Source organism: Dipodomys merriami, unplaced genomic scaffold (genome assembly GCF_024711535.1).
Source record: "Dipodomys merriami isolate MVZ:Mamm:240054 unplaced genomic scaffold, mDipMer1.0.p SCAF_25, whole genome shotgun sequence".
NCBI classification, from domain to species: domain Eukaryota; kingdom Metazoa; phylum Chordata; class Mammalia; order Rodentia; family Heteromyidae; genus Dipodomys; species Dipodomys merriami.
The window spans coordinates 7,713,475-7,726,108 of record NW_027203937.1 but is presented as its reverse complement, the minus strand read 5'-3'; the positions used below and the strand labels follow the sequence as shown (position 1 = coordinate 7,726,108).

At 35.2% G+C, this 12,634-nt stretch overlaps 1 protein-coding gene across 26 annotated transcripts in view; it reads right to left on the bottom strand.

The window, feature by feature from the left end:
- The window catches only part of Dlg2 (discs large MAGUK scaffold protein 2), a 2,075,786-nt gene that overhangs the window by 779,948 nt on the left and 1,283,204 nt on the right, over positions 1-12,634 (bottom strand). The window lies entirely within an intron of this gene.

The window sequence follows — 12,634 nt, the reverse complement described above, 5'->3', positions numbered from 1 at the left end:
TGAGTGCCTTTATTGCACTATGCACAGTTTATCTGAGATTGTTTCCAAAAACCAATCAGGTGAGGATGGATGGGAATGAAATAGAGCCAATTGGTTATTTTAGAATTGAAGAGCAGACTGAACACGATCTTGTTGACTGTGAGTGGTAAAGTCATGATCATTTCTTGTTCTGGATAGAATGCATCTAAGGAATATCATGGCTTTGACTATTCTTGGAACTTAAAAGTGGACTGCACAGAACTGGAATGTGTTAATTCCATAAAAATGTTAATATAATTTAACAACAAAAAACTATTGTAAGCACTAAATAAAACAGGAATAGAATTTGGAGATAAATTCTGAGTTTCCTTCACAGAGGATCGCAGCCTACACTGCTACGTGAGGCTTCACCTGCCCCAATTCTTGATGGAATTTCTGAGGGAATGATGAGGCTCCATGTACCCATGACCAGTTTTACAGACAACAGTAGTGACATTTATTCATGTACTGAGAGAGGGAAGAAGAAAATGGAGATAAATCCACAATATGTTGGATAAATTGCTTTTAATTGACCTACAACACCCAATGGGTACAATACAAGGTAAAAATTATTAGAAACAGTTTGATAAACTAAGTGAAAGATTTCTGCTGAATTATTTTGGGAAGAGCTACATGCTTTGGATTTCTCAGTTTTTCTGCATTTGTTCTCTAGGGATGGTAGATTATTTCATACTAATGACCTTGTAATTCAGAAGTCTCAAAGACTGACACTACCAGTATCTTATTTCCTGTATCTTATTTCAGCAATTATTTAAATTTTGAACTGAAGGAAATGAGAAGTAGAATTGATCTTTCAGAAATTCTACCTGCATGAATCTGCAGAGGTTGTTTTTTCTCCCATGTATACACACCATAAGGCTATTGGCATTAGACAGTCTGCTTTTCAATATCAATTCAACCAACCTTTCCTTTTTCTCATTCATGGTGTTCTGTTCAGCTCACACCCACAGTTCCTCCTCCTCTGCTTTCATTCCTGCCCTTATCCACTCCCATCTGCCCCAGCCACATGCTGCTTCTTCAGACCAGGCAGCCCACAACTTCCCAAAAATATTCCTCAATCTCGCATGAAAAAAACAGGAAAATAAAAGTTTTAAAATCATGTTCAAAAATCCCAGTAATTCATTCTAAATTCATTATCTCAATGATCACTGTTATTCTCCACTTCTATCTCTGGATATAATGTCACACCTAGAGGTTTTCCATGATGTTCCTCATTAATTTAAGTACTGTCTCCTAATAGGTCTTTTCTTTATTTCCTAAGAAATTAGAAAATTCACAATCTGCATACAGAATCTCAACATAAATGTTATTTCAATTAGGCATTCATTCATTCATAGACCTAACAAATACATGAGACATCTCCATGTGCTAGAATTCTATATTTCCCCGAGAAAACAGATATATAACAAGCTATAAAGAATTTACCATTAGCCAGTTGCTAGTGACTCATGGCTGAGTAGCTATACTCAGAAGGTTGAGGTCTGAAGACCAAAGTTCAAAGCTAGCACAGGCAAGAAATTCTGTGAGACTATTATCTACGATTAATCACAGAAAAAGCAAGATGCAACACTGTGGTTCAAGTGGTAGAGAGCTAGCCTTGAGAAAAAGGAGCCCAGGGATAGTTCAAGCCCCATGACCCGTAAAAAGTAAAAGAAGAATCTACCTTTGAGGATCTTAAGTTGCAATAGAGGGGGAGGTACATGGGCATAAACAACAAAAAGACTAGTTAAAAGATATAAGAGCCACAGGAAATGCTACAAACTCATCACTAAGTAACAAAAAAGAAGAAATGTCACTCAGGAAAATCAAGTTAGCTCAGCGGAAGATTTAGCACTTTGCTATAGATTGGAGGTCATATAGGATTTAGATACTCAAAGAAGGGTAGGGGGATTTCTTAGGAAGGGAAACACATAGCAAAAGTATAGGTTGGGAATGAAAAAAAATATCTAAACCCAAAAGTTATAAGTTTAATACTCAGATCTAGATTGGAATCAAGGCTAGCCTTGAATTAAAGCTTGTAGTTTCCTGTATTTAATCCTAATCAATCTGAATTTTACCAATTCTTAGAGGACTGATGCTCATAAATTCAGTAAAACTTTCATCACACCTGTTGGGGTGATAAATTCCCCATGCTTATTCTCCATTCTTTAAATAGATATATTGACATACTTTTGAAAGTTTAGGTGGCACAGTCATTTAGGTCATGTTTCTTTTAGTTTTTATTAAGCATTTATCACAGTTTTGTATTCACATTTTACAAATTCTAAAATGTTTTACTTCAAAATTTAGTGGGCTCTATCATAAATAAAATATTTACCTAATCAAATTTACTCAGTTTGATAACATTTATTGAGCCCTGCTATGTGCCAAGTACTATGATAAAATATAAAGAAAATATAAAGATAATTTCAATGAACTGTATTTTATTATGAAACTATTATGCTTACAAGTATTTTTTATTTCTTTCTGTTCGCACAATGTCTAGTATGTAATGGCTACTATTATTCCCTTAAAATTGCTAAGTCACATGTGTATTATATATATTGTAGATACATATATTGTGATGATGTAATTAGCTGTCAGGCCTCAGAGTGTCTAATGGCACTTGTTATATGTATACCACACATATGAAAAAACAGGTCAACATTTAACTCTATCTTGCCGGTGAATGGTTTAAATACAAATTCATTGAAATTGCACTTCCAGCAAAAATGGAAAAATACAGGGCCTAAATGAATTCTTGCATCTAAAATATCAACAACAAAAGACTAGAATAATGTTTATGAAATAATGAAATTCAAGAACTGATATAAGATTAAAAAGGAATATTGAGCCAGTGGCTCACACCTGTCATCCTAACTACTCAGAAAGACAAGAGATGGAAAGTCAAGGTCTGAAGCCAGGCTAGGCTTCTAAAGACTCTATCTCCACTTAACCAGCAAAATATCAGACTGGAGACATGGTTCCAGTCATAGAGTGTCAGCCAGGAGCAAGAGAGCCAAGCAAGAACATGAGGTTCCTGAATTAAAGACTTGTTTCAAACATATGCATGTTCACTCACACACAATGAACTCTAAGACACAGTAAACAAACAAGGAGAATCCTAAAATTTTACCTCTTTGGCGAGGTAATGCAGAATCCATATTAAAGTTGGAAATGTCCGTATTCTTCTCTGAAGAACAGAATCAGCAGACAGGTAAAAACTGAGATACGGAAATCTTATAAAGTTTAACAGCAATTTCAAAATAATTATTTGACCAAGTAATTGATAAAGTTACCCAACTAATTTCAAAATTAGTTCATCAATTCGATCTAATTTATCTTTTAGAATCATTAATCCAACAATAATAAAACACACATTCTTCTACATTGCTTGTACAGCAATGTTATAGAAAATATTCTCAATGGTAAACAAAATTTTAATAAATGTGAAAGGATTCATGTCAAAAGAAGCATATTCTTTGACAATAAAAACATTAAACCAAATATCAATAACAAATTCTGGAAACTCAAAAAATATTTGGAAACTAGCTAGCACACTTCTAAATAACCTATTTGTCAATTAAAAAAATCAAAAGGAAATTTTTGAATGTTTCAAACAGAATGAAAATAAGTCATCACATAGCACATTTCGCTGACTGCTCTCAAAGCAATAATTTAGGAAACATGTATATTGCTACGAACCTGTATTTGAAAAGAAGATCTCAAATTAGTGATTTTAGTTTTCTCCTTAAACAATCAGGAAAAAATAAAGAAGACATAAACAGGTAAATGGAAAATAAATTGAAAATCAGAACAGAAATTAGAAGGAAATTATCCAACCAAATACTGGTTCCTCAGACTGTCAGCAAAAACTCTGGAAAAACTAATAAGAAAGAAAAAAAGAGAAATAGTTTATTAAAATCAGGACGGCCAGGCACTGGTGGCTCATGCCTGTAATCCTAGCTACTCAGGAGGCTGAGATCTGAGGATCATGGTTCAAAGCCAGCCTAGGCAGGAAAGTCCATGAGACTCATATCTCCAATAAATGACTAGAAAATCAGAAGTAGCGCTGTGGCTCAAGTGGTAGAGCACTTGCCTTGAGCTGAAGAGCACAGGGACAGCTCCCAAGCCGAGAGTTCAAGCCCCAGGACTGACCCAAAAAAAACACAAAAAAAATTTTTAAAAACCATAAAATTAGGATGGAGGGAGGTGATATCTCTAAAGATCCTACAAACATGAAAGGGCTAATAAGAAAATCTTGTGGAAACTACTCTGGAAAGCAGTATAGAGGTTCCTCAAAAGACTAAACATAGAGCTCCCCTATGACCCAGCAATCCCACTCCTGGGCATTTACCGAAAATGATCACCAACAAGGCCACACTAAAGCTACCAGCACAACAATGTTCATTGCAGCATTACTTACCATAGCTATTTACCATAGCTAAGATGCCCTTCAATAGATTAATGGACCAAGAAAATGTAGTATATATACATAATGGAATTCTATGCTTCCATCAGAAAGAATGGAATGGCTCCATTTGTATGAAATGGAAAGACCTGGAAAAACTCATTAAGTAAAGTAAGCCAGACCCAAAGAAACACAGGCTGCCTGGTTTCCCTCATTTTTAATAATTGGTATAAGCCTAGTATAGTCCTAACAGGGGTTCACAATAGCCCAATAGCTATTAGATATGAACATATAAAATGATACTATTCAAAATGAACTCCAAAATATGAAAATATAGAAACAAGAGGCTGTGTGTGTTTTTCTTTCTTCCTTTTTTAGCGTACTGTTTGCAGTTATTTCTTTTTTTTCTCCTCTGTTTTATTCCCAATGGTCACTATTTCTGATTTCTGTACCCTTTGATTTGGGGAAGGAAAGGGGAATCACAGAAACGGTGGGAAGGGTGAACCAATGAAATAGCGATACTTACTAGAAATGAATTTTACAACGTGTGGGGGAGGGGAGTTTGGAGGGAGGGAAAATGGGAAAAAATGAGGGAGAGGGTAACACAAAAAGAGATGTACTCACTACCTTACTTATGTAACTGTAACCCCTCTGTAGATTACCTTTAAAATAATATAAAATTTAAAAAATGAAAGCCTTGAGAAAAAATATTTTATATGGTCATATGTACATAGCTTTGACCTTTTTTGCTTGTCTGGTAAGATTATCCTAGATGTATACTAATTATTGCAAATAACGGAAACCATGGGACCTATGTTTCTTTAGGCCTGGCTTACTTCACTTAATATAATTTTTTCCAAGTCTTTCCATTTCCTAACAAATGGAGCGGTGCCATTCTTTTCAATGGAAGCATAGAATTCATATGTATATATATATATATATATATATATATATATATATATATATTCATGCATATATATATATATATATATATATATTACATTTTCTTGATCCATTCATCTACTGAGGGGCATTTGGGCTGGTTCCAAGCTTAGCTCTGGTGAATAATTCTGTGACAAACATAGATGTGCTGGTAGCTAATTTAGTATGGCCTTTGTGTGTGATCGTTTGGATAAATGCCCAGAAGTGGGATTGCTGGGTCATATGCTAAGTGAAATGAACCCCAAGATAGGAACCCACAAGAAGTTTTACCTTTGCCACTGTTGTTTTTAATGTACTATGTGATTTTTAAAATTTCTTTTATATGTTCTTCCCCCATGGTATAACCTCCATTTCACTGTATTTGATTCCAGTGCTCTGCATCTTGTATATACATTCTTTCTAATTTGGGGAGGGGAAGGGAAATAATAAAATGCTGAAACAAGGATGCAGGTTGATCCATTGTAACAATGAGATGTACAAGACACTATGTTAAGAATGTACTTTACCACTTGGGTGGGAGAGGGAGGAGTTGGGGAGGTGGGATAAGAAGGGAAAAAAACAAAAAAAATCATAATCTTAAAATGAAATGGTCAAATTCTTTATAAGATAACTCAAAAAAGTAACCTGCATAGCCATACAATATCTACTAAATACATAAATTTGTAATGAAACATCCCACAAAGACAACTTGAAGCCCAGATGGCTTCACTGATGAATTCCATCAAACATTTATGGAAAAAGTATTTTTATGCAAACTCAGATGCTGGAAGAGGAACAAATACTCTTGAACTCATTTCTTAAGGCTGATATTACCATGATGCCAAGCCAGATAAAGGCATTAGAAGATGAACAGCATCACCTTCCTTCAAGGACACAGACACAAAACTTCTCATCAAATATGCTACTTAAGCCAGACCCAGAGAAACATAGTTTGTATGCTTTCCCTCATTTTTGGTAGCTGGAAAGCACCTATAAATCTACAAGCAAACACACTGCATGGTAAGCCAAGGGTTACAAATGAATTAATTGAAGTGTAATAGTCTCTGTGGAACCTACAAATAGTATAATTCTTTAAAAAGATAAGTCAACGCCCAACAATGGGTACTTGCAAAGGAGAGGGTAGGGCCAAGGGGTGATCAGAAGAAGAATGAGGGGTTAGGGGGAAAATTCAGGCAAGAATTCATTGTATAGACCACAGAATTGAGAAATATAAGAGAGGGGTGGGGTGAAGAGGGGTAAAGATGTTGCAGTGGTAACATATCAAGGTGCATTGTACACATGAACTGCTTGGTTAAATTGCAAAAGATTCAATACATAACTGAAAATGAAAGTAAGTAAGGGAAGAAGTAGGTGAGAATGTTGAAAGGTATGACATTGACCAAGATACACTGGATTCATAAATTGCTTTGGTGAATGACAACTCCTTTGTACCAAGAATTAAAGATAAGAAAAAGAATTATTTAAGAAAGCAAAAACAAAGTTAGCACAGCCCAACCACATACAGAAAGAACAATGAATCATAACCAGTTAGACAATCCTAGAAGCATAAAGTCAGTTTAATATTTGAAAAAGACCAATAATTTTCATTGTGTTGATTTTTGAAAACAAGCCAGCTAACAATCATAGTATTATTGAATCAAGACAAACAAGCCTCTCATAAAATTTACCATTTTTCGTTTAAAAACTTATCTCAGAGAAGGTAACAATGCTTACCACTTTTAGGCAAGCTTTCTGTGTGTGTGTGTGTGTGTGTGTGTGTGTGTGTGTGTGTGTGTGTGTGTGTGTGTGTGTGTGTGTGTGTGTGTGTGTAATGCTGGAGATTACTGTGCATGTGAGGCAAATGTATTTTGCTGACTTACAGCCTCAGCTTTCAAAAGAATACTAGTGCAATATTGTTTTCATGCCATGCTGTGGAAACTGATTTATAGATTCATTGAGATCTCAATTCAAATCCCACCAAATTATTTGATTACATAATTTAGAAGAACTGATTCTAAAAAGCAGATAGAGATTCAAAAGACAGTTGGTGTATGAAACAACTCTGAAAAAGAAAATAAAAATTAGAGAAAGATCACAACCAGATTTCAAGATTTATTATAAGGTTAACATGCTCAAGGTAGTACTTCACAAAGTAAATAAATAGATCAAACAGGATACAGCATCAAGTTCACACACACCATTAGCCAAAAACTTTTCAATTTAAAGATACAAGGACAATTCAATGGCACAAAGGAAATTTTTATTAGTAAAAATAATACTGGTATAAAATTATATATCCATAAGGAAAATAATACATTGGGATAAATGCCTCTTGGTACATATTAGCTCCAAACAGATTATAGACCTAATATAAAACCTAAACACAACTTCTAGTTGGGTGCTTGTGGCTCACTCCAGTAATTCTACCTACTGAGGAGGTAAAGATCTGGAGAATCACAGTTCAAAGCCAGCCCAGACAGAAAAATACACTAGATTCTCTAGAATAAACAAGAAAGAGAATTAGAGGTGTTTCGAGTGACAGATTGCCAGCAGAGCAAACAGAGTCAACAAGTATAAGACCTTGTGTTCACACTCTGTTCCAGGAGAAAGAGAGAGAGAGAGAGAGAGAGAGAGAGAGAGAGAGAGAGAGAGAGAGAGAGAGAGAGAGAGAGAGAGAGAGAGAGAGAGAGAGAGAGAGAGCAAGTCAGAGACAGAAACATAGAGACAGAGACAGAGAGAAACAGAGAGAAAGAATACTAGTTGTCACCAGATAAATGACAGCCAAACCACATACTTACTAAACAGAAGACCCTGAGTTCAAGCCTCAGTACAAGCAAAAATACCCCCTAAAACTTCTACACATACACACTGATACACAGACACACAGACACACACACAAAAGAAAATTTCCATAACTTTGGGTTGGGAACAACACCAGAAGTACAATCCATGGAAGAACTAACTGGTAAGTTAGACACATAAAATTTAAAATATTCTTATTTTAGAAAAACAGTATTGTTGAAATAAAAAAATCAGGACAATATGCAAGATACATTTATAAATTACATATCTGGTAATGGAATTGTTTATAAAAATAAAAAATTCTGGAATCTTAGTAATAAAGAAAATCCAATTAAAATTTTTAATTGATCTGATTTGATCTGATACATCATCAAGAAAGATAAGTAGGCATGTTAAGATGATTGATACCATAAATAAAGGAATTAGAAGCATGATGTCAAGTAAATCAGAGCCTATGTATTAGAATGGCTGATATTTAAAAACATGTGCCAGTCATGAGGATAATGCCTACAATCCCAGCTACACAAGACATGTAGGTTTAGGAGCTTCATACACACTATATGACCCCATTTATGGAAAATTCTAATTCATAGTAGCAGGAAGAAGCATAGGTAACTGGGAATGAGAGGTAGAGTACATAGGAGAAGGAAGTTGGGTGCAAAAGAGAATGAAGAAACTTTTGGAGGTGATAGATATGATCATCATATTGAATAGATAGTTTTATATGTCAAAACTTATCAACCTGTACCTCATTGAAGCTATTTTTAAAAGTTTCACAGAAAGTTTCTAGAAAAGCCAGTTAAAAAAAAAAAAAACTCACATTCCTGAATTTTTACCCCAAGTGACAAGTTCTTATCATTTAATGTTTAAATCTTATAGTTCAACATTTCTCTCTGGGAAGGACAGTAAGGAGGAAGAAAAGATTAGGAAACAAGAGCTAGAGCAAAGAATGTAGATAAAATTAATCAGAAGAGAGGATCAAAGTTTCAAAATTTAGGGTCTTCACTTCTATTGATAGCTCTAGTTCAAATTAAGTATAAGAAGTTGGTACAGCCATTTTGTTTTGGCAAGCTTTATTATTCATTTATTAAATGAAAACATTAAATAAAATCTACCGAGTGTTGACCCAGATATAATTCAGTGCTCTATGAGTAAGTTTTAATCTTCAGTAATTCCATTTCCTTCTGAACTAAGCAATACAAGTATGGACTTCAATTTACCAAAACTATATCTCATATGACTTGGAATTATTCACTAAGCCATACATACTGCTAATCTGTCCCCAATAAAACAGCAAACTCTCTCAAAGGTAGACCCTTCCATCCTAAAAATTCTGGTTTTCTCCACAGCATTTCAAATTCAGAGGTTACATCACTGTAGTACTAACATTATCTTTTGTATTAAAATTTTAACAATAAAAATGTACTATTTTACTGCTTAGAAACTGCTTTCTACCTGGTCCTCCTCTCATTCCAATCTTCAGATATAGAAGCAGGCTCATAAAAGGGAAGGTAACTCACCAAAATTCCTTAGTTTCTCTTCAACTTGTCTAAAAATGCAGATAGTATTATTTTTATACAAAGTTGCTGAGAATTAAATAAATCTGGCATAACTACTCTAATGAGTGTATTGAAAAGATATAATAAAAGTTTGCCAGGTGCCCATGGCTCAAAACCAATTCAAGCTACTCAGGAGCCTAAGATCTGAATGGGCTTCCAAACCAGTACAAGCACTAGAGTCCATGAGACTTTTAACTGCAATTAATCATGGAAAGCCAGAAGTATGCCCAGGCCCTGAGTTCAAGCCCCAGATACAAGACTAAGTAAAAAGATAATATGCAGTAAATAGGAGTAATAATAGATACTATAATAAATACAAGTAATAATTTTGTGTCTTTTGGCTCTTAGCCCAACATTTTGCCCAACTACCCATAATTATTTAGACAATTGTAAATTCACCTTTCCTGACCACTAATGTACCTCCTTATGAAATAGATAACCTACTAGTGTATTTGTTCCTAATTTGAATGTGCTTCATTTGTAGATTCTATCTTAATTAAAAATACATTCATTTACTTTGCATTTCCTGTTTCCCTCACTAATCTGTAAATTCAGCAAGCAAAACCTGATGTACAGCCTCTAGCCCAGAATATTATAAACTCTTAGGGTATGCTGGTTATTAAGTCATTAATGGAACCTAACATAAATTAAAGCTAATTATAATTTCAAAAACATATGTATGTATATGTACCAGGGTCTTCTGTATGTATAACAATCTATAGTGCATTGGGCCCTGACTTTAAAAGAGAACTGTCATCTGAGCCATTTTTCTTCCTATGTAAAAGAGAACGTGCTGATACTTCTATAACGAGGCCACTCATGTGTGACTCTTTACCAGGGTAAAAATGCAAATGATCTTCTACTGTTTGTCGTAGTTTCATAGAGGATAAAATATATGAATATTCCTACAATATAAAATTGTGCTGCATCATCAATCGATTAACCTTGCCTCAAACTCAAGTATAGTTATGGAATGCAGGCCACTATGTTAAAGTGCACTCAGAGGCCTTGGCTTCAGAGCCCTGTATTACAAAGTGAGAAAGAAGGTGATCTGAGAGAGGCTGACTATGAAGTCAGAACATCAGGTCTTGTTTGAGCATGGTTCTCTAGGTCTCAGCATGTCAGGTGAGAGTCAAAGCCACTGCTAACAAGGCAAGAACAAAGCAGAAGATGATGTCTGTCCTCATCTTCTTTTTGTCCCTTTAAGAATCCTCACCCTTTGCCTTTCAGACTCCTTGAGCAAAGGAAAGCTGCATGAACTCCCTTGTAGGACAGTATTAAGAACTAAATATCTTTTACCTTCCTCTTCCTTTTTATGAATCATTTTGGAGGGAAGGTCTCAGTCTTGTTCATTTGTCTATCACTAGCTTCTACCATATTGCCCGGCATATAATGAGGGACAACAAAGTTCAACAAATGGATGGTATTAGATATTTGATAATATAGTCTTTTTTTTTCTATTGGTAGAGCATAGTTTGATGGGCAAATCGCTTTGAAAATTAAGGTGTTTTTCTTATTCCTTTCACCTTTTCCTATTCACAAATTTATTATACCAGTAAATGATTCCTTAATTTATATTCTCAGTCCAGATTTTTCTTTTAAATATCCAGTGACCTTCTGGTCATCTGGAGCGTAGAAGTTTTACAGACGTTTCTGATTTCATAGCTTCCATATCTGACTTGTCTTGCTTCTTTCCTCCCTGTCAAACCGGTTTCTCTGACATTTTTCTCATCTAGGAAATCCTAGCTTCTTCTATTCAGTCCACCTAAGTCAGGATCCCACTGTCCATCCCCATACCATGATGACTTTGTGCTCAGCATGGGCTGGCCCTGCGTATAAACAATGTCATCTTGTGTGATCTCTCAACTCTGGGTCTGAGCAAAGATGTCCTGCCAATTCTTAAGATATGGTGAATGCCAGTCTCATATTGGCTCGTATGCAAATGTCAGTTCCTCTTTCTCAGCTGATCCCACATTCTTTTTAGAATTTCTCTTACGTACTATTTCAATCTTAGCTTTATCAGAGGCTCACTAGAATCCCTGTCCACTGCTAAATTAAGTGCCAGAAGCATGACTAAATAGTTTTCCAGAAACCAAAGATTCCCTAGAGGAACATTATACACAGTTGAGAACATTTTTTCCTTTACCTTGTCCAGGGCACCTTACAGCTTTTCATGGACTCTAGTTTGTACCATTTGTGTCTTTTTTATTAAATTTTTCAGGATGTTTAGATTATTGTTGAATTTTCCTTTACACTATGTCATTATTCATGAACAATTCCTATTGTTTATCTGCTCTCTCTCACTCTCTGTCACACACACACACACACACACACACACACACACACACACACACACACACACACACACACACACACACACACACACACACTCCAGCATAGACAGGTAGCCAGCAATAAATATTTGAATGATTTGATTTTCACACAAATTCTATAGGTTTGTCAGAATGAGCAACCACACTTCTAAAGAGAGAAACACAAGCAGTTAAATGAAAAGTCATAATCACTTTACCAGGGAAATGGTAGGTCTAAGACTTGAACTAGGTGTTACCACACTAAGTTCTTACAATATGTGCCATTTTATCCTAATTACTATTTCTGTAACCTTCTTAGGTCAATTTACCTCCCTTCCTCCCTTCCTTCCGAGTTTTCCTTCCTACTTTGTCTTTGAAGTCTATGCAGAATAATATACGCTTAGCACTCTCTCAAGAGCTGAAATCATCAGGGCCCCAGAATGATTTCCTAGATGTTCATTCTGATGCTTTTAAAAACTCATAACATATTAAGTATAGGAGAGAGGCAGTTAGGACTTCTCCTGTAATAGAAACGTAAGAGAGAAAAATCAATAACTCTGCTGAGTAGAAGTGCTTTTAGGTACTTGTAGCCTTGTAAACAGCCTGCAGAA